The 22,645-nt window shown below is 52.1% G+C and overlaps 1 non-coding gene across 1 annotated transcript; it reads left to right on the top strand.

The window, feature by feature from the left end:
* The first annotated feature begins 5,582 nt into the window (after nucleotides 1-5,582).
* Nucleotides 5,583-5,654, top strand: TRNAG-UCC (transfer RNA glycine (anticodon UCC)). Its single transcript has one exon. It is a non-coding gene; the product is annotated as a tRNA-Gly (tRNA).
* Nucleotides 5,655-22,645: the final 16,991 nt, after the last annotated feature.

Raw genomic sequence — 22,645 nt, 5'->3', positions numbered from 1 at the left:
CAAATCAAGGCACGTCCTGGTTCTGGGTGGACAGCAGTCTGCATGGGCCCCACTCCCATTTAACAGGGCTGCAGGTGGGCAGTCAAGGTAGAAGCCCCAGCCCTAGGGCAGTCCATTAGTCAGACTCAGCCTCGACACATCCAGTCTGAGTAGAAGCCCTGGGCCTGGGGCAGGGCTGGGCGGCGTTTAATCAGCCTCAGCAGCTTGTTCGCAGGGCGGGGCAGTCCAAACAATATAACAGCCCTGGGCCGGGGGCAGGGTGGAGCGGTTCAGACAGTATGCCAGTGGGTTTTCCCTGAAGCAGGGTACAGCACCAAGCACCCCACCAAGGCACTCTGGGTAGGGAGAGGCAAAGGAGATGGGGAGGGGGCACAGGCACACCAGCTCTGGTCAGCGGGGATCCCCCAAAACACATCGACATGGGCTCTGATGGGGCGTTCCCCCGGCTGCTTCCTACCTCCACCTCCCTTGTCTCAAGGTCCCACTCCGTGTTATCTGGGAGGTTGGGCAGTTCTATGTCTTCTGGGTAAGTAGCCGTCATCAGGTCTGGAAAGTCGGGCATGCCTACGTCACTGGGCTAGTGGAGTGGCAGCAGAGCTGTAGGCTCAGGCCGGTCCTGGACCCCTGGGTCGGTCTGGGATGCACAGGTAGCTGGCGGCCAGCAGATCAGGACCTTCCCTGGAGTGACTTCATAGAGGGGCAGACAGCTCAGGTCAGTCCAGGACTTCTGAGTAGCAGGTAAGCAGGAGGGTCATCTCCACCTCTGGGGTCATGTCAAAGCAGCAGGTGGGCCCTTCTGGACAATCACCAACCTGGGTGCATGGTCTTCGGCTCCTGATTCCAGGACCTCAGCCAGGCTCCTCTGCTTGGCGTAGAGGCCACCCTTTTAATGAGCCCTGGGTCCTGCCATGAGCATGTCCTGTCTCCTGCATCAGTCTCTGTGGGGCTGGGCACAGGTGTTCTGGGCTGACCCACTGAGGCCTCCAGCAGGCTTCCCCTTCTTCTGGGGATGGGGGTGCAACACCCCTTTGCTACACAGGGCTACTTACAGCCCAGCACTGGGTGTTGTCCCCACATGGCACCAAACCCCTCACAAAGAGCACATCTGTTGCCAGCCTGGCCAGCAAGAAGTCACATAAGCCGTGTGAATGACATAACATTTTGAAAACATGAACGTTTCCTGGACTCATGCAGTGTGTTGAATTGGCTATACCGAGATATCTCAACCGACACTACCTAACCCGGGCATATGTCCCGAGATGAAATGTCAGGGTGACAGATGGGCACCTCCGTCCCCCTCAGAAGAGAGTCCAGGACCACCACTAGTCTGCATTTCCTCCTCCCAGTGGTGGCAGCAGACTTCCCAGCCTTGGGGGTACGAGGCTTCTCCTCTGCTGTGTGGGGTGATTCTTTGTCTCCTGTAACAAGTACAGTGTAACGGTTTCCTTGTACCACGGTGGGAGGGTTCTGAGCAAACCCAAATGGGCCTTGCTGTTGTGTTCACTTCAGCAGATTGCTTCCTTGGGGTTGCTGAATAAAGGAGCTTCAACTGTGCTAAAATGTCAGACCTAGTGACAACGTAAATATGTTTTCTGTAAGAGGGTGCTGTGACCTGTTGGATAGTCCACAGTAGAGTTCCAGTGAAATTTAACCCATTAGTCCATTTAGAGTTTAGACTTAAATACTGCAGTGATCAACTGAGGAAGAACTTTGTTCATGAAAATTTAGGGGTGATAAATCCTGCACCCCGCCCCCGCCAACCCCTTATCTAATGAACCAGGAGCAAGCCTCTGGGGGAAAAAAAAACTACCAAACAAGATAAGTGGTGGCATTGTAGCAGATCAATTTGTAGATAGAGATAAGAGGAGGGGCACAACATGAAACAACCTTGCATGCTGAGATGTGGTTAAAGAAATACGTAGGGTTAAAGAACAAGAAATAACAGATTAATAAATGACATCTAAGGAAACAGTGTAAATAGCAATGAATGACCTAGCCGAACTGTATTATGAAGCAGAAAAACTGTACAGACCCAACACAGAAACCAGTGCAATTTGGACCTCCCTGATCAGTGTCACACACATTTTAAACTGGTCTGACAGCAGAATTTCCAACAATCTTTTCCCACTCTCATAGTCATATCCATGTTCCTACTAGGAAAGCAGAGTGGCCTCTACATAGTAACAAATCTCTCCCCATTTTCCAGCGATAAAGAGAGCCCAGCTCAGTGGTGGAACATTTGATGCTGATAAAGTTATCCCAGGTGCTCCTGTTTGGGTGGTTTTCTAAACAGAAATCTCTTTTCATCTCTCGTTCCAGTATGTTAGGGGGTTGCACTGGGTGCTTGAAAAGGATTTAAACTCTTAACATTCCCCTCTGCAAATGTACCAACAGCGAGCAAACCTGTCCCTCAGCTGCCTCAGTTCCCAGCCTCCAAGGCTCAGGTTTCTGTTTCCATTGATCGGACAAAGGTACAATCCAATGCACATGTGCAGGGCCCTGCTCGCCATGGGCTGCACTGGGCAGGAGAACCAGACCCACAGCCAGGGTTCTCAGGAGCCTGACACAGAAATGCTCTTGGTGCAGGCTGGGCTCACAGCACCTTGGCTCTGTCACACTCAGTCAGCAACAGTGGAGCCTGCCCTTCACCCAGGAATAAGCTCATGGCTCTGAGCAGGAATTTAGTCATCAGGCAGGGGGCAGAGCTGCCAGGACTCCCAGAAAGGCCCTGAGCCCAGAGCCAGGCAGAGCCCTTCCTGAGTGGGGGCTGCAGGAGGGACCAATACCAGAGAGAAAAGAACCTGATGGCTCACAGCTGCCAAGCCACATGCATTGGCCTGGAGCTCCCAAAGCAAGACAGCCGTTAGCCAGACAAATGCCACTCCACAGCCAGGGGTCAGTAAGTCCCCCTGAGAAGACAGGATGAGATGCCCTTGGAGGGACTCCAGCAAACAAGGCTCTTTATTAATTAACCTTGGGTCTTCCAGAGAGGCCAGAATCCTGGGACCACAGCCCCTGAAGAGCACATGTTATTGGGCATAAAAAGAAGCATAAAAATCTTCCGCAGAACCCCAATTGAAACTCCTTCTGCCAGAGACACCTTGGTGTCCACTGCAGCTGCTCTCACAAAATGGAGAATCCACCAAAACGCTCATCAGACACAGACTTTTGCAGTTCACAAAACCATGCCTGGTGCACCTGCCCATGGAGCTGAGCAAACCTGTGAGAGCAGGGAGGGGACAGGCAGAGCAGTTCAGAGGAGACCCAGAGCTGTGACACCAGGCTGCCAGTCCCCAGCACCCCCGGGGCAGGGGCATTTGGAATTGTTATGATTATGTCAGCAGTGATGCTCAGGGACTCCACCCACCAGGCTGGCCCTGCACAACGCCCTGAGCATGGGAGAGAGCCCCTGGCCAGAGCAGGTAGGGCACCTAGCAAAGGCATCCCAGGAGTTGAACCCACAACCAGGGCATGAGTAGGCTTAAAACAAGCGGCTGATCGAGCCATCCCTTTGTAAAGGAGCCTTTGGAACAATAATTCATTCAACTGTGTCACCCTGTGCAGGCCCTGAGTCCTTCTGTGCTTCTCAGCAGCTGGGGAAAAGCCTCTTTGGGACTTATCTGCTGCCCCACAGCTGAAAGGAGCTCCACAGTTAAGAGGCCCCTCTTGGGGAGTGGCTGATTTTCTATCCCATTTTGATGCTGGCTGCAGAGCACATGCTGCTTTGCAGGTGGGAACAGCCAGGCTCTGTGATCTTTAGGGAAGTCCTCTGGCAAATGCAGTCATGGCCCTCCCCTCCTCTTGTGCTGGCCTTGGGTGCTCTGCAGCATTACAACATCCCATGAAGGTGTCAGAACTAGCAGCCCCTGCTGCAAGGGCCCAGAGGGGGACAGATGAGTTGGGCTCTAGCCTGGAACTCTTCCTCTCACCTGCTGTCCCCTGACTTTCTTAGCCTGCTCTGGATGGTCCTTCCTTTCAATGCCACGTGTGCAATAGGAATAGCCTGGCAGCTCCAGGTACTGGCAACAATTGTGTGGCGATCTGGAGAAGCTGTGAAAAACACAAGCTCAGTCCTCATGTATCTCTTCACAGACTGATAAGTTGCAGGGCCTCAACCTATTGCAGCCATGTTGGTGACAGCCCAGTCAGAGACCTATGTAGCTCCAGTGGGCCTCACTCATCCAGTAGTAGGGAAAAAAAACTTACTCAGGTGCACCAGTGACTAAAGAAGCCAAAGCTTTGGAGAGACAAAGATTTACAGCAACAACACAACCAACCAGCAGTCCACTGAGATTTCGACTCACATTGCAGACTCCTGAGTACTGCTTTCTACACCCCAGGACCAACCAAATGTTACTCCTCAGTGCACCTGTGACTCTTGACAGGCTGGCACCCTGCACTCCATGCCACCCTCCAGCTGTTTCACTTCTCAGGACACTCCTTCCTGCCCCATTTCTACCACTCTTCTCCCCTAGACATTGAGCCGAGCCCATCTTGCTGCCAGCTCCACCTGGCTGTAAGGCAACATTTCTTAGAAGCCCCCAAAAGGTGAAAAGGGTTAATTTTTCTTTTACAATAAATAGCTTGCAGGGAATTAACAGAAATGCAGAGACTGGGGAGCTTGGTGGTGCGTGTGTATGAATATCTAGCTGAGGGAGGACATAAAGGCCTTGGCTGTGAATTCCTGGAATAATTGACATCCTCTCAACACACACATTTACAAAGTGTGCAGAGACCTTTCCTGCTGGAAGCGATGTATTTGATAGACTCTGAATGAGCACCTCTTAATGGAAATAAGACCCAACATTCTTCATGTCAGTCTCAACTGTCAGTTTCGCTGTGTAGCCAGATTTCAACAGAGGGAGGGGTTTGGTAGGTTTATCTGCATTGGCACTGACAAATGTTAAGGGTTCATTTCCATTTTCAGGATCCCCATACTATAGAAATCCACAGCATGTTGGGAAGGGTGATACAACTATTGTCATACAAGTGGCTGCCTTAGAAAAGGGGAGCATGGATTAGAAAGAAGATCACTTCACCTGAAATCAAACACTCTATCACTGGTTGACACCCACATCTCACTCTTGCTTGAATCTCTGATCTTCAGGTCCCTGTAGGACAAACTCTTCTTCCCCAGGCTCCTTCTTCTGTCCCAGCCCAGCATAGTTTTTCAAATGGGGGTTAATTAAACTTTCTCTCCCCAGCTGCACACCACAGCTTCCCCACTGACCTAGCTTCTCCCACTCACAGAGCTACCATCACTCAGGGAGGCAGATTTCCTTTGTGTGTGGGACAGTGTTCTTGTATCTGCTTGGAGGCTCTTCAGTAATTCTAAAGAAGTGAGAGCAAATGTACTGAAGGGCATCAGCCGATGCGTCAGGTGTGGCTGGGTTTGCATTCAGGGTAGGTAAGTCTTCTATTTGGCACATTTGATTATCTAGCCCCCCCGGTGCCCTGTGAGTGACAGAGAACAGAGCTTCTGCAATATCAATATATCAAAGAAAATGAAAACAAAACATGGCGTTGAAGACACATGTTCCATGATTCATATTGCTGGTTTTTGCAAACCCCCCTTCAAGAAGGTGTTGGTGGTGTAGTGGTTAGCATGGCTGCCTTCCCAGCACTTGGTCTGGGTTCAATTCCCAGTCAACACAGGTTTAACTCTTGCTTTCTCTTTTCTTTCAATTTCTCTGTTGGAAGCGGAGAGAGGAGAGGACCTGCTCCTTGGTGAAATGGGAAGTGCCTTGGCTTTTTAAGCTATGATGCTTGGTGTGAAACAAGTTCTGTCAGCTGAAGATTGTGGATAGCTTATGTGCAACCCGCCCCACTGCCTTATGGGTTATCCTGGGAAGGAGCAAGGCTGAGGGAGTAAACCCTGACACAAAATCCAGAGGGGAGTCCTAAGGCGGTTCTGTCCAACTTCTGGCATTGACCTGGCAGTTTCTGCAGCTGAGCTGGTACCAGACGTAGAGGTTATGCTCTCCTTTGGATGATATCAGTGAAGCCGAGAGGGGGACACTGGCGTCTGGGCAGCCCAGGGTCCCAAAAAATTGCCCAGGCTCGTGCCTGGAGAGGTACACCGGCATCTGCAGTAGCTTTGTTCATTTTCAAAAGGCATTTGACAGGATAGATCAGAAAGTGACTTGGGTGCTGTTGGAGTCACAGGTAGGGGATAGCAGACAGATCGGTTGTTGACAGCTATCAACAAGAATGCACAGGCATAGGTAAGAATGTGTGGAGGGATGGGAATTTGGTTATAACAAGTATCTTCATCATGCATCTAGACAAGATTGAGGAAAAAGTCGATGGAATAGCTGCTCGGGATGATAATCTACAAGCTGAGGTTCATGGCTGACATTGTTCTCATTGAAGATGATGAAAAGAAGCTGACAAGAATGGTGCAGGTGCTAAATGAGGAAGGGAAGCGGTACAGACGGATTATGAACATTGTTATACAAAAACAATGATATATGTAGATTAGAAAATTAGAAGGGAGATCAGTATAGATGGGATCAAAGTAGAGAAGATCACATGTGGGAAGCAACATAATATATGCTCTGGGCTGTAAGAAGGGAATAGCGACTTGAATTGTGAAAGCAAGTGCAAGTTTGAAGGCAGTGGATGAGAACTGAAGAAACAAAGCAATTATCTTAGGAGCAAAGCTGAGTGTCTTGAACACGTGTGTATTCAGCAGCATGTTGTGCGGTTGTGAGACATGGGTGATAACGAAAGATTCAAAGAGAAGTACATTGGTGTCCAAGAGGAGCTGTTATAGAAAGATGCTGATAATGGGATAGATGCTGAAGCTCACCAATGAGGAATTCTGCAGAAAGAAGCGACTGAAAGAAAACCTACTGTAGAAGGTTATGCAGTGGAAGTTACAGGAATTTGAGTTGAGCTGCAGAATGAAGGAGGAAAGAAAAATGAAAACCCTGTTATTTAGCATAATGGATGGTTCAAATAGGAAAGGGAGAGCCCACAGAGAATGGGGAGATGGTACACTAGATGGGTGCAGAGTTTGGCTACAGAAACTAAGCTGTTCCACACTGGACAGGGAAAGAATGAAGGAAATTGTATGGGAGTCATTGGCCACCAGTGAGCACTGAGCCACTGGTCCTTGAGGGTCTGTGAATTAGCTGGTTGAAGCGTGTGTCTTAGAAGCAGAAGAGCCTGGGTCCCATTCCCAGTAGTGTCTGGGTTTTAGCAATGGTGATGGGCTCTGTGGCTTAGCTGATTAACACATGACCTGGCATCCCCCTTCCCCCAGACTCTGTCTCCCATTCCCCACAGCCCTGAGCCCTGGCTAGGAATTCCCTCAGGCCCTGCTGCCCCTCACCCACTGTGCTAGGCCCCTGCCGGGTGTCCCCTCAAGCCCTGCCTGTCCCCTCTTTCTGTTGCCCTAAACACAATATTAATTAATACGGCCCATGTTCCCTGACAGAGAGGTAACATGCAACGTGTAACGTGCTTCCAGCAGAGGGACCTCAGTCTGCTGCCTGCTCTTGAGCTCAGCTGCTCCCAGCTCACCCAGCACACATGGCCTTGGAGCAGCTGCTCTCCTGCCTCCTCTCCTACCCACAGACACAGAGCCCACAGGAGCAGACCCCACAGCTGTCACCCCAACTCCAGAACCTTCTGCGAATGCAGCACTAAACCTGCCCACCAAAATGACCCACATGCAACTCACTCCTACCCACTCCAGGGGTATTACCATATTAGGTACATGGCTCACATGTGCATCACTACTTTCTCTCACCTGAGGTAGTCCATGGTCCTGACTTCCTCTTTCAAATATTGCCTCCAGAGCAAAAGTGTGTCGCTTCCCAGCAGGTGGGAGAGGAGATGTTCAAAGAGCTCTCTTGTACCCTTGCACACAGCTAAGCACAGACAGCCCCAAATCCTGCCTCTATATTCAGAGGGGGAACCGAGTTGTCAGAGGAAGGGGCATTGTTCTCACATTGCGTTGGAAGATAAGGCTGGCGAATGCAATTCTTATTGGAGAAGGTGGTCATTGATCCCACTGCTTCTCGCATGCAAAGCAAGTGCTCTCCCATTTGAGTTAATTCCCCAGGGTACATGGTAAAGCCCTGCCCCAGCCACCTCACTGTTGAGTCCCTATGTCCCTGCAGCTCCCTGGCTCCTTTCCTAAGACGACACTTGTAAGACCTGTTCCTACCAGCTGGCTGGCTGAGCTGTTCAGACAGTGCTGCTAATAACGCCAAAATGACAGTTTCCAGCTCAAGGTGAGCCCTTGGGGCATCTTGACTACGTGGCCTGGCTGCTCTGGACAGGGAGGTTCCTGTGGCTTTTCAGAGCCTGATGGTCTCTGAACAGGTTCTACTGGATGCGTCAACTCCCTGGACTCAGCTTCATTGAGCTCCGTGGGCAGGTGATATACATGCAACAGGGGTGGCTCTGTGAACTCTAGAGGTATGTAGCATGTAACACGTAACAGGGGTGGCTCTGAAACTGCAGAGGTCTGTAGCATGTGGTGCTTAGGCAGATGCTTCATTTCTGAAAGCAGCTGCAGTGGAGATTGTGGAGAGTTTGTGGTCTGTGGAAGGAGGTGTTTACACTGGGGCTCTGGGGCAGATGTTTATGTTTCACTGAATGGCCATGTCTGTGATTTATTTATAGAGCCATTTTCAGAGTGCTCCACCTGGGTGTGTTTAACAGCCATTGCTGGTAGAAAGGGTGATCAAATAGAGGTACCGAATCAGGGCATTAATATTCTTTTTCATATGACGTCATATGAAATAACCATTAGAAGCGGTGCTGCTTGTGAGTTATCCCCCGGTTAGATGTGTTTGTCTTCCATACCTTTGATCTGTTCCAAACATGTGTTTATAGCTAATGATGTTTATTTGTACCCATGATGCAAATCTGCACAGGACCCCAGCATTGGTGTTGCCCCTAAAAAATTCATCCCACCTCAAAGGAAATTCCACCAGCCCGAGGATGGGCAATGTCGGAGGGAACACGGATGTGGCCTTGGTTCTCTGGTGGCTGAAAGAGGATGGGGTGAGGGCTGCAGAGGATGAGCCTAGCGGGCTGCTGCCCTCCCCCAATGGCCAGACCACTGGACGGATGCAGAGCAGAAGCTATAATTCTGGATAGTTTTGCAGAAAATGTTTCCTCCTGGCACTGGAATTGAATGGGGCTGAGGGAGGTGCGGACTCTTCCATGTTACACCACTGAGGGGACAATGCTACTCCTTTTACTTGACACCTCTCAGATTATTCATCTGATTTTTCTGGCCAAATTTGGGAAACTGATTCATTCTGCCTGGTGCACTCCCCTGTGGGAAGAAGAGCCCCCGGAATGCAGGTAGCAGTATGTGGGAATGGATATATTGCTTGGCATTAAGCCACCAATGTCATGAGATGTAGTGCCTCAATTTCCCCTTCCCCACTGCAGTGCAGGCTTGTTACCCCTTTACTGCTCCACCCAGTTGTAAGCCTGCCTAAAGGTCGTGGCTTACAAGCTGCCTGCTTCTGGGACTGCTCTGCTCCTCCCCCGGCATGTGCACAATCTTTATCCCAAAATCACATGTGTGTCACACACTATTAAAGGATTCACTATCATACCTGGCCTGCAGACAGCCACAGACACCCCCCAGCCAGGCTCTTCTTCTGACTCTGGCAGGCCACAAACTGACTGAAAGCCTCCCATCAACCAGCATGGGGCCAGCTGCTGACAGTCTACTCCCAGTGTCAGGAGAAGGCAGGAAGCAAAGCCAGCTCCTCAGCTGCTCTTTCACTGCTTCCACTTATGGGAGTCAGTTTGGCAGTGGGGCAGGAGATGTGGCCTCAAGAGGATTCTTGCCTTCAAAAGAGAAGCAGAGAAACCCCCAGGGCTGCAAAGGGGCTAGCAAATGAGCTCCCTCCAGCACAAGGATGAGCACCATTTGGAAGAGGGCAACTGCCCGACACACAAGCCTGATTTACCCCTCATCTTCTTTGGCAAGTCCAGAAAGATAATGGCTCAGTGGGAGCAGCCAGGGCTCATGCCTGACCAGCAACTGCTTCCCAGAGTCCAGTTGGAGCCAAACCATTGCTCAGAGCAGCCAAGGAGAAGGTTGCAATCTGTGGGCAAAGGCTGCACAGAGTGAGTGTAGAGCAAGTATGACCACATAGGAACTCAGACCACCAATGGTCTCATCTGAAGTCCAACACTGCATCCAATTGGCCACACAGAAAAGCTCCGCCTGAGCCCTCCTTTCCGGCAGGCAGATGTTGTGCTTCTTATGCCATTTTGCAATGAGCAGAGACTCTCTAGGCTCCCATCAGTAAGTGCTGAGGACAGAGTCTCAGCGTTAGATGAACCTCCCAGAAATCAGCCTGCATCCCCCACTGGTACAAAGCCCTCCCATGGACCAAACCCAAAGGGGCCTTGCTGTTGTGTTCACCTCGGCTGCTCTGAGGGAGATCATTGCTGTGGCTGAAACCTTCCTGTCCTCACAACCAACTGTGCCATACCCTGAAAGGCAAGTCTGACCTGGTATCGGAGTGGACAGGCTGTGTTAATAATGGGGGGGTCCTTCTTATCTGTGCTACCTTCCCCCACCAGCAGCCCCCAAACCTGGCACTGCACCAAGTGGGATAAAAAATGTAGTCACCTATGAACCTCCTTGTCATCCCAATATTTTCCACTGGGCCTGGCCTGCCCTTTCCTCACCCACTCGCTAGCCTGGCCCACACCCCTCCCCATTCAGCAGCTTGAACTCCCATCTCCAGAGGTGGCTGTGACCAGAAGACACCATCTTAGACAGTTCAGCCAACCACATCCCAGCTTTTACCCTTTTCACCCCGCAACCCCCTCTGTCCACTTTGCACCTGCCCCTCACTGCTGTCAGGCTCTCCCCAAGAGGTTCCTCTGCCCCACTTCAGGCTCCCCCCAGCCCTACACTGTCAGTGGGGCTATAAGGACCATGGGCCAGGCCCTTGCCACTATTTCCTGCCTGAGCAGAGCAGGAGGTGGCCCCGGGGGAGAAGGTGGGGCAGGGTCTGGTGGAGGCAGACACCAGTAGACACTGGGGGATGAAGCAGACGGGTGCAGGCAGAGACAGAGCAGAGCAGGACAGCATTGCAGAAGCAGAGCAGAGTGGGGCATGGGAGAGACGCCTACTTGCCTGGAGCTTTGCTCACAGCAGGTGGCAGCAGCCAGCTTGTGTCTGGAGCAGTGACCACACCACAACCGTGGCATTTCTTCCCCGAAACAGCCAGCCTTTGTGAAACAGGATTAGGGACCCAGCCTCTTGCATTTGCCATGCACACAGGGTGTGCCTGAATTGCCCTGGGTAGGGGTAAAACACAGGCTTCTCTGTGAGCAGGATTTGAAACTGTGCAGGGAAACCCTATTGGATTTCAAGTCCAACAGCTTAACCACTCAGTCATCACAGCTCTGAGCCCTTTAGTGTTTCGTTATCATGGATACTGGACAATAATGAGACAATGTCATTGGCAATACAGAATTCAAACAGCAACCTGCCTCCCAGCAGAGCGGGGATTTGGGGCTCTCTGTGCTCAGCCAGGTGCAATGGCACAAGAGAGCACCTTGAACATCTCCCCTCCCCCTGGAGGGAACGGGAACAGCTCTGACCTGGAGGCTGGATTTGTGAGGAAGTCAGGACCATGGACAAAGCACATGTCTGGGATGCAGCACTCAGGATCCCTTCCCCAAATACACGTATCTACTCCCCATCTGACACTGTCTTCTGCTAAAGCTGCCCAGCTCCCTCCAGCATGGGCTGAGCTCAGGGACATGTAGTTAACCTGCCCTGCAGATGTGAGGTGATCAGGTCCCTCCCACCAGTTGGCTCCCACACTCAGTGTACCCCAGGGAGTGAGCGCTTGTGCTCTGGAGTGTCCCAAAGCAGGGCAAGGCTGGGTGGGATTCTGTGTCTCTGGCTGTGTTCCCTGTCACATGCTGGAGTCACTTTCCATCAGAGCTTTAGTTTGCTCCCTACAAGCCTTTTAGTCTGTTTCTCTTTGAGCCTCTCTGTCCATTGCAGCCACTGCAGAGAGCAGAGTCAAGCGGGTCAAGGCTGTTGGCTGATGTTTTTGGTTCATTAATTGCAAAAGTGTTCCCTGTCTTGCTAAAGGGTATCGCAGGTTCTCACTTTCAGGAACTCATAGGAGCAGGGAATGCTTAGTCACAGACTAGCCATAGAAGCAGAAATCCCTGCCAGGATAGAAATGAGTTGCTGTGTTTGTTGCTGAGTTCAATGGGGGGACTTCTGTGATATCCAGTGCCCCACAGAATCTCACCTGGATTCTTCTTCCTCTCTCCTGGAAGTGCCATCACTTGGGTGGCACTTGTCATAACACGTGGGTGGGTTGAACTAGCTACAGGAGTGGGCAGAGGGCTAAGTGCTGCATTTCAATAGCTCAGCTGGTAGAACAGAGGACAATAGGGAGTCTTCAGCAAGTTCTCCTTAGTTGTCTACTTCATGTCCAGTGCAAGTGGGCTCTTCTTTTTCCTCCCCTGCTGAGGAAGACAAAGAGAAGAAAGAGCAGGATGCTGCCACCTAGACACCATGCACAGGCTGACAACGTTCTTCTCAGGAGCATTCAACAGTGTCAGAGAAAGCAGGGATGGTGTGTAATAGGACAGGAGTCATAGGCACATGTAAAGAAACCAGCCCAGGCGACCGTTGCTCAAAACCCAGGCCACTTACAGCCCCAGGCTGGGATTTCCTTCTTTCTAAGGCAAATCCCAACAGCCACTCTTCCACCCCCACTGGCCAGCCACAACTCCCACCAGCAAACCCACAGACTTGTCCACTGCTATTCCACGCCAGACCAACAACCCCAAAGTCAGGTGATTTGGGGGAAGAAAGGCAAAGGTGAAACCACACACACACAAGTGTTGTCTGGCAACACACAGGGCCCTTGAACACATGGCTTTAGTAGTGTTAGAACCACCCTCTAACCAACTGTGCTAGGTAGCCTACGGGACATTAGCAAACAAGGGATCCTTCTGGACAAAAAAAAGGCAGTTGCTGGGCTGTTGTGCTCTCTGGAATGGGATTGCTGCACCTCCCCTACTACCCTGCACCCCAGTCTGGCATCCCCTCAGACTGTCACTCTCTCCTCATTGTCCTGTGCCCAGCCAGGAGTCCCCTCAGACCCTGCTGTCCTGTGCCCACTCTCTTGGGCTCCTGCCTGGAGTCCCCTCAGATCTTACCACTTTTTTCTTGATGACCTACTCCACTCAGAGGAGAAGGGCTTAAGTCAAATCAAGTCACAGTCAAGAAGGAGGTGCTGGCGGGCACAGCCTGTGTGGTGCACTGGACTGTATGCTGGTAATCTTACCTGTAGTTATTATGTGGCCCCCAGGCATTCCAATATTGTGAGATCAAATGCCACCAGTACAGGCACCGACTCCTCCAGCTCTGCCCTGCTGCTGCTGAAATAATGGAACAATATTTAACAGGTTTAAAGGTGAGAAGGGCTGGACTCCAGAACAAGGCCCCCAGAAGTGTCAAAATTCAGATGGAGCAACGTGGCTGGGTGCCTCCGAGGAGCACGTCCAGTTGTTCTTAATAGCGGCAGGTCTTTGGGGATCACCTGGGCTGCCGGTTGGCTTCCCAGACTTATTTCTATGGACTAAGGGGATTTCAAAGATGGTGGGGTGCTTTTGAAAAGGACCCCCCTCTGGAGGAGCCACGTGGGAGTGGGAAGTGGCAATTGCAAAGTGCTGCAGCCAGCAGGTTCTTAATGAGGTGCTGAATATACATTTCAGTGCCTCAGAAGTAATCTTCCAAATGGCCATTAGCACGGCAATTTCAAAGATTTCTCCAAGTGTAGGCGTAGCCCTTCTGAAAGAGTGGGCTGGGTCAGTCGTTCCTCTGTACTCCTAAAGAAGCAAGTGTTTCCTTCCCATTCCCCTGGAGATCCCATCACGGTTTCAGCTTAGGGACTTGTCCCACTCGGTGTTTTCCCCAGATGGAATAGTTCATAGGAGCAGAAAAGCACGAAGGTTTGAGTCACACTGGCAGCATTTAAAACTACAAGGCAGCCCCAGAGCATCTGCTCTAAACCCCTGCACATCCCAGGCCGCCGCACCCCACCGCATGTCTGTTCTCATGTTCTTTCTCCACCCTGGCTGGGAAGGTAAAGGGGATTTCTCTGGGGTGTAGAGGGTGAGGAGAGTAGCCTGTCTCAGGAGTGTGGAGCTGGATTACCCTGGTTAGGGGTGTGGCTAAAGGACACGCCTCTCTGGGAGCAGGATTTGAATGTGCACAAGGAAACCCTATGGGATTTTTAGTGCAACGCCTTAACCATTCAGCCATCACAGCTGGGGAAAGAATACATCTACACAGGCCAGAGATCACAGGGTCTAGGCCTGATACCATCTGAAATAAAGAATTCCAACAGCTCCATTTCTTCCAGTGCACAGGAGGGTTTGGGGGTGTACAGGAGTCCCTCGAAATGTGTGAGTAACATTCATGTGAGTTAAGCACAACTCAAAATCCCCCTCCCCCTCCCCCGGTACGGGCTCACCACCCCCAGCCTGGCGTAGTCCCAGTTCAAACCTTTTCATGGCCCTGGCTCACCACCCACTGTGCAGCTCTGACTCACCCCAGCCATGTGCAGCTCCAGCTCAATCCCCTGCAGGGCTGCACGGCCCTGGCTCATCTACACCATCTGCAGCTCTAACCCAGCCTGGCTTCACCCAGCTACTCCCCTGTCACAGCCCCAACTGCCCCCACAACCCCAGGACTTTACTTTCTAATTGAGCTCCAGGAGCTCAGATGCTCCTGCTGCTTCCCGGCTGCAGAACGGGCCTTCTTGTGGGAAAAAAGCCGGCTCCTGACTTATGCAAAATTCAAGTTATGTGATGGTGCTGGGAACACAATCCTGGCATAGCTGGAGGGGCGGCTGTACTTGCTTAGCCATGTGATTAAACCACAAACCAGCTTCCTGCTGTGGGGGTCTGTGATTGTGACCCCCATACACCCTTCCAAAGCACTGATCCATTACGGGCCTTGCTGTCTTGATTCTGTCCACAAGGCTATGCTGCCCTGCAGAGAGGATTTGGAGAATTGACTGTGGCCACTAGTTTACACTGCCCTGAGAAACATAAAGGGAGTTCTGAATAAAACGACTCTGACAAGACCATAAAGATGAAACCACTATTTACTCCTTACAACGTGAGAACTAGCATCACTGAATGAAATTAGTAGGCAACAGACCTACCAGAACCAAAAGGAAGCATTTTTCACACAACTCACACTCAACCAGTGGAACTCCTCACCAGAGGATGTTGATAAGTTCAAGATTAGTCCAGGATTCAGAAGCGAAGTGGATAAGTTCATGCGCACACTCTCAGTCATTGCTTTTCTCACTGCTTCACCTCATGCCCACAAGTTTGGCCCTTGCACTTCCACTCGGCTTTGTCCTTTGTCTCCGTCGTGCTTAAGAAAAGCAGCTCAGGCCAGGCAGACAAGTCAGGTGAAACCAGGAGGGAGGAGGAGTTGCAGGCTTCAGCCCAGCACAGCTCCCCTCTCGGGACACCTGCAGCAGGGGGCAACTAATGCAGACAACTCCATGGGGAGGCTTAAAAAACCCAGAATAGCAAAGCTGGGGAGAGGCCTGGCCTGCAGACAGCCACAAACAGCCTCCCAACCACCAGGCCCCTGACCACACCAGCATCTGGGTGGCTGGTGACACTCAGGGACCAGCCTGAGGTAATGCAATAACTACTCAGCCACAGACTTGAATCTAGGACTCCTGGAGCTCCATATAGGAGCCAGGAGCACTGAGGGGTCAGCAGCTCTGTAACAAATCCCTGTCAGCATCATGGAAACCAGGAGAATGCACAGTGTGGGTCATATCTGACAGCCACATGACCCAATGTCCTATCTGCTGAGATTGGCAAACACCAGGTGCCCCAAAAGCCCAACAGCCAGGTACCAGTGGGAGTTGGACCAAGGGTCTCATTTTTTCAAGGCAGCTGTTTTAAGAAGCTAAGCCATGGCGTCTGCTTCGGGGTAAGGCTCGCTGTCTGCCCAAAGCTGACTCCTGCCAGCCCCATGTGGACCTGCTTAGCTCAGCTGGAATTTAGATCCTGTCAAGCAGAGAAGCCTGTGGAGTTTAACTCCCAAGGGGGGTTGACTCTTTGGACAGGTCTGGGCTAGAAAATTAGGCAGTGTCACTCCATGACATAAGGGTATAAAAACCATTGTACTGGGGAGGCTGTGGTCAGTACTGGCAGTGCCCGAGAAATGAGGAAACAGTGACGTCTGAAACATTAAGTAATCATAGCACATGCCGCAGGTTAACCTGTGTTTTAAATAGAAATATGTAAGGACAAGTAGGCTGGAGTCCAGCAGCTTTGTAACCCAAATGGGCTTCTCTTTTTACAGGGGGCTATTGGGTAGGAAGGAGAAGGTCAGCTTCTCATCTGACTGTGCCTTGGAAAAGAAACACAAGTGCTTTTGGAGAATGTGGGTATTGATCCCACTTCCTCGTGCATGTAAAGCAAGCTCTCTCCCATTTGAGCAAATTCCCTAGCAGAAGGAATGCTTTCTAATCCACCAATCTCATTCCAGAGGCCATGACATCCCCATGACTGCTCATGGCTCTTGCTAAGGGACCTAAAGGCTTTGTCTGCACAACAGCTTTACTCCTGAATTAGCGGTTGCAGATGAGGTATTCCACAGTAACTGATTCCAATATAGCTCAGTAACACACAACATGGATTTGGAAATACTGCTCTGCTATTTCGACATTCAGCATCTATAAACAATGGAGCCTGTTCTGAAGCCCCTGCTTCAAAATAGTGATTTGAACAAGCTAGAATCATGATGCAAAGAGATGCCCAGCCAAGGCTCTGCTCTCTCTCTCTCTCCTTTGAACTCCTGGCCTTAGGTAGGAAAAGTGTTTTCTTCTCCTCAGCTCTAGACGGGAGTAATTCAAATTTCTCTCACCCTCAGAGTGTGTCTAGACTAGCTGGCTACTTCAAAGTAACAGGCAAAATGTTAAAATAGCGTGTTATGTCTACCTGTTGTGATTCTACGCGCCATCCACTATTTCGACGTTGAAAAGGAAGTTAGGTGGCGAGACGCCGAAATCACTATTCTCATCCAAAGATGGGAATCGCGCCCTACTTCAATGTTGAAAGTCAAGGTAGGGCACGTGTAGACGATCCACATCCTGCTACTTCGAAATAGCAGGGTCCTCCATGGCAGCAATCATCTGAGGGGTTGAGATGTGCTATCCAGCCACTGTGGGGCTCTATGATTACTATGTACAGCAGCCCTTAAAGCACCACGGACCTGGATTTCCTGAGGCAGGAAGCTGGGAGCATGCAGGCAGCAGCACATGCACATGTTAGCCCTGCAAGCCCTCCACTGACCTCGACCCAACCACCCAGCACCATGAGGGGACCCAGGGACCCCCAGCAGTGAAACGAGGGACCAAAAAGAGGTGGGACACCTCCTGGTTGGAGGTCGAGCTCTGAGACCTGCTGGGGCTCTGGGGTGAGGAGGACGTGCTTCATGTGATGGGGAGCATGGAGCGGAAAGCAGAAGAATTCACCTTACTGTCCGAGGGCCTGGCTGCCTGGAGTCACCCTGCCCGCACTCTGGATCATGTCCATAGCAAAGTGAAGGAGTTGTGGAAGGGATATGCCTGGACCCGGGACTTGGCCATCCAGTCTGGGGCTGCCCCCACTGCTTACGCCTGTTACAGGGAGCTCAGGGCCATCCTGGGCCCCGGGACACCTGCTCCCCCCAGGGCACATTGGAAACATCAGCAGAGGAATCCCAGCAGGTCTTGGAGCTGGAGTCCATCCCGGAGACCAGCCCAGCACCCCAGGGCCCACCCGAGGAGCCACCCCTCGGGATGGCAGAGGAGGGGTCCAACAGCAAGGCAGGGGGAATCCTCATAGACCTCCATTCCCGGAGCACCAGCCGGGCGTCCACCCACCTGTCTCCTGTGCACAAGCCCTTGTGCACCCCCACTCCTGCACCATCAGACTGAGGTGACACCAAAGCACCAGGCTGGTGGGGAAGGGGCAGATATCGCCTGTCCTCCGGGTGAAGGACACTGAAATACTTGGTCTGAGGGCACTTTTGAGCTAGGTTCCAAATGCCAGTTCTATCTACACAGCTCCACACTGCCTGCAGGTGAGTGACTGTCGTGTGGAGGGTCCAAAGGGCACCTGGTCCCTTTCAGAGGAGTCTGGGCCTGAGCTGTAGGTGGGATCTCCTGGAAAAGCCAAGAGGCCAAGGGAGGCCATGGATTGTCTGCCAAGCCCCTGGTCCTGCTCAAAGGTTTCACACAGAGAAAGCTGGGAAAGTCAGCCCCACCCCCAGGGTACAATGATTTGCACTAGGCTGGTAATAAACCAAAGGGGTTGTGTGGAGGGTCACAAGTGGGACTGAAGGGCAGAAGGAGACAGAAAGGCAAAATCTTCTTCCAGTTACACTGCATCAAACACCCTGACAAGCTCCAGCTGGGGAAGCGCAGCCCATCCCCCACTCCGTGAGAGACAGGAAATAACTCTGCCCCAGAGCTGGGCCCTCCTCGCCCCACCCCTGGGGTGTGAAGAGGGAGAAAGGAGGGTGTGGGAAGCACAGAGTGAAAGTGAGGGGGGAGTCAGGCTGAGGGAGCAAAGGAGGGGCAGGACTCCAGGCTCTGCTGGTGGGATCCTGGCAGTGGGGCAGGTGGGGAGAGAGGAGGGTAGATTGGTGGAGTCCAACCCACACACTGCAGAGGAGGCAGTAAGTGAAAGGGGCCTTTTCGTTCCCCTCATCCTCACTGTCCTCTCGGCGGCAACTCCAGCTTCTCTCGGGCACAATGTCTGTACTGGGCAATGGGATGGGGTTGTTGTGGGCAATCCTTCAGAGTGGGTCGGCCCCACAAAAGCTCATCACTTGATAAATTAGTTTGGTTGTCTTTAAAGTGCTGCAGGACTGCTTTTTGGCTGGACACAGACTAATACAGATACTTCTCCATCAGAAACCACAACTCAAACAAGGGGGGGCACCAGTGGCTTAGCTGGCTAAAGCACCTCTCTAGTAAACAGGAGATCCTGGGTTCAACTCCCAGTGGTGCCTTGTGGAAAGCTCTTTGACAACATTTTCCTACATGTGGCTGGGGAACTGAAGAGCCCTCCCCTGGCAATCCCAGTCATTGCTGGGGAAGGTGAAGGCTGATGGTAGAGGAGCACTGGAAGGCATCCAGGTACAGAGCAGAGCTCAGGAAAACACAACTGTAACTGGTGTTGGGAAGGTGGTGCCTCTGCCTGCAAGAACAGAAACAGATTCTTCCAGCTCTGGGGCTGTCTGTGCACAGAGGGTGACAGTGCAACCTCTCCAGGTGGAGCAGGGCAGGAGAGGGAGAGTTACTCTCCTCTCACATCCCTTTGTTTGTCACTGACAAAACCCAAACAAGTTCACAGAAAAGTCCCAGAGATGCACTGTGGCTCCCCTGCCCATGGACCTCCCAGGTAAGTGGAGATTTGGAAAGCAGCACCCAGTGGTGCCTGGACAAATCTTTCTGGCTGCCTCTCACCTGCTTTGCAGCACCTCTGGGCTGGGCTGGAGAGTTCAGAGAGCTGCAGGAGGTGGCTGCCATCTTTCTGGAGGAAGAAGTAACAGACACTGACAGGTGGACAGCTGCAGCGGCTGCAGAGTGGGTGTGGGCAGCATGGGAGGAACCCCAAAGCCCTTTGTCTATTACTAAGGCAGGGAGGTGATGCCCTTGATTCTTGTTATTCACCAACAGGTCTATGCAGCCCAGGGCTCAGCATTAAGTCCTGGGCCACTGAGCATGAGGGAATCCCGTTCACAGTGTGTATTGCCTCCTGGCCCTCTCCTGCCCCAGACCTGCCTCTGGAGACACACCCCATGCTAGTGAGTGACAGGGAGGGTCTCACTCCCTGATGCACACCCCCAGCTCTGCCCCCCCAGTGATAATTCTCCTCTCCTCCAGCTGCCCCCAGTGCTGAACTGATGCACTCGCACTGCCTGGGAGCAGCCTGGGACCCCTCCTGTGGTTTCCCTTTGCTTCCCCCTCAAAATGTCCTTATCCTGCTGGGAGCAAAACCCCTACAGGTACATGAATGGTGCAGGTGGGAGCAGGACAGCATCCCCCCAGGCAGGGGCTGCACCACAGGCTGTCTCTGTTCTCACCCAGCCCCTGGGTAGGACCCAAGGTTTCAGCTGGTGACTGTGCGGTGGAGAGGGAGGGGATGGGTGACAGGTGTGAGGGGGAACCCAGCCAGGGCTTATGCCTGAAAGAGGAGGGGAAAAGGGCAGTGGGAGGATCGGCAGGGTCTGGGGGAACAAGGCGATCAGGGCACTGGGGAGGGGCGGGAGAGACAAGGTCTGAGAGGGCACACTGCAGGGGCCAGGACAGCTGGCAAGGGGCAGCCGGAGCTGAGGGAACCCCCAGCTGGGCTCAGAGCAGTGGGGGATGGGTGACAGAGGCTGAAAGGGGAGGCCAGGTGGTGGGGGAGGGGAGGAAATCTCACTCAGTGGCCAGGGGCCCTGCAGCTGCCTGTTGCTCATTTCCAAAAAGGCCCCTTGGGAGGTCCTGCTCTGCAGGCCGGCGAGCTCAGCTGGCCAGAGCATGGTACTAACAGCACCAAAATCATGAATTCAAGCCCCTTGCTGGCTACTGAAAGGTGTTTCCTCTTGTCCTTCCCCCCACCCCTCTGGGCAGCAGAACAAAAGAAGTGAGGGAAACAGGCTGAATGGCTGGCAGGGAGCAAGCCATGGTCACTACCCCAGGCTAAGGGAGGGGCTGCAGATTGGGTGTGGGTGAGGAGAGGATTCCCCAGGTTCTCAACACTAACCTCATAGAACAAGGGATGGTAGGAACACTCTGCCAAGGACACCAGCTTTCCCCAACAGCTGCACTGGCTTTCTTTGCTCTCCATTACCTTCCCAGGCCTTCTCGCATCGCATCGGACTATCAGGTGAAGCTTGAGGAAGGAAAATGCTCCCTGCAGGCATCCTGTAGCTTGCTGTGATCCCACAGTGGTTAGTACTCTGCATTGTGGCTGCATCAACCTTGGGTGAAATCCAAGCCATACCAGTAATGGCCCAGTGTTTGGGTAGTGCTGCTTTTAGTTCACCAGGAGAATGGTGAAATACTGCAATGCTTTACCTAGACAGGTGGTGCAATCTTCATCCTGAGAGGTTTTCAAGTCCTGGCTTGAGCAAGCCCTGGCTGGGATGATTTAGTTGTGATTGATCCTGTTTTAGGCAGGGGGCTGGGCTGGATGACCTCCTGAGCTCCTTCCCAGCACTAGGATGCTATTATTCTAATCTCATCTCCACAGGAATGGGCCTGGACAGCTCAGTTTCTGGCTGGGGGAAGTGCCAGGGGCCACATGCTAAGGAAACTCACAGCAGACAGAGGGAGTCCTGGGAGAAAGAGCAGCTGCAGAGAAGCAATGAGGGCAGAGTGCATGCTGCCAGCTGAGGGTGAGAGGTGCCCAGCGTGCAATGCCAGCCTGTTCAAATGTGTTAGGAGCAGCTGGGGAGGTGTGAAGGCCACCATTCAGGGCTCTGCTTCCTGCAGGCAGAGTTCAAGGTCAGAGACACCTGCTGGCATTGCCTTAGCAAGCTCTCTGTGCTGCTTCCTTCTCTCATCCCATGCAAAAGAGAGAGCAGGGTGACTCAGGCCTGCTGGCTCCACATCTTTGGCTGAGCTGGCTGGAGGGATTGGGGCAATCGGTTGGTGCTGTAGAATTAGGTAGTGTGCCTAGAGATGCCTGGAGTCCTGATTCTGGTGTGATCTGGTGAGTCTGGGGCCATCCTCCCTGGAAATGCTCTAGGTTTCCCCTGTGGAAGGCACTCCTTACCTCTCAGGGCTTGATTGGATTCCAGTTCTCTGACTCCCAAACAGGAACTAGGTCTGGGACAGTGAGAATCGATTTAACCCCCTTGCTCACATACAAAAATGTTCTTCTGACTCCACAGGCCCCCCAACCCTTTAGTGTGTGAAACAAAAGGTTTATTATGAGGAGAACACAACTGAACAGGATGGGAGATGTTAAATGGCAGGTCACAGGCACACAAAGCCTTCCCAAACCTTCAGATTCCAAGCAGTTCTGGGGAGTTTGCAGGACTGAAAGTCTCTTGGTGATACAGCCACAGCTGGGGTGAGTCTTTCAGTGCTTTTGTCAGGGCTCTGGTTGTAGAACAATAACCCCAGAGGGAAGGAGCAGGAATGAAGACAAGCTGGGGAAGATGCAGCTCCCTTTTGTCTTCCTGTTGCCATGTGATTTGTGGTTCCTTTGTCCCAGGCAAAAGCTGTTCAGCATGTAGCCTGGAAGGCTTTGGGTTCTGTGCATGGGCATGGCCAGATCTACCTGCGTAGCCTTCAGCTGTATTCCTGGCTTTCTCATTGGGCCAACTGGATAGCAGGTGCTACAGGATGGACCATCAAGCAAGCTAGGCCGTGCAGTGCCCAACTGGCTTTGAGTGTGACCCAGAGACAGAGCAGAAGTTCTGAAACACAGACAGACAGACAGACAGACATATCTATCACCCAAAAGAGAAAGTCTGCCCACATAGAAATGAGATTGTGATATGTGAATGACGCAAACATTTTCCCACCTTCCTTACCCCCTATATTTATGACAATTGCCTCAGATCTGCCAACTACACAAGCTGGTTGTG

This window comes from Carettochelys insculpta, chromosome 1, assembly GCF_033958435.1.
Source record: "Carettochelys insculpta isolate YL-2023 chromosome 1, ASM3395843v1, whole genome shotgun sequence".
Taxonomy (NCBI): domain Eukaryota; kingdom Metazoa; phylum Chordata; order Testudines; family Carettochelyidae; genus Carettochelys; species Carettochelys insculpta.
The sequence above is the reverse complement of the archived record's forward strand: the minus strand, read 5'-3'. Positions and strand labels throughout refer to the sequence as shown.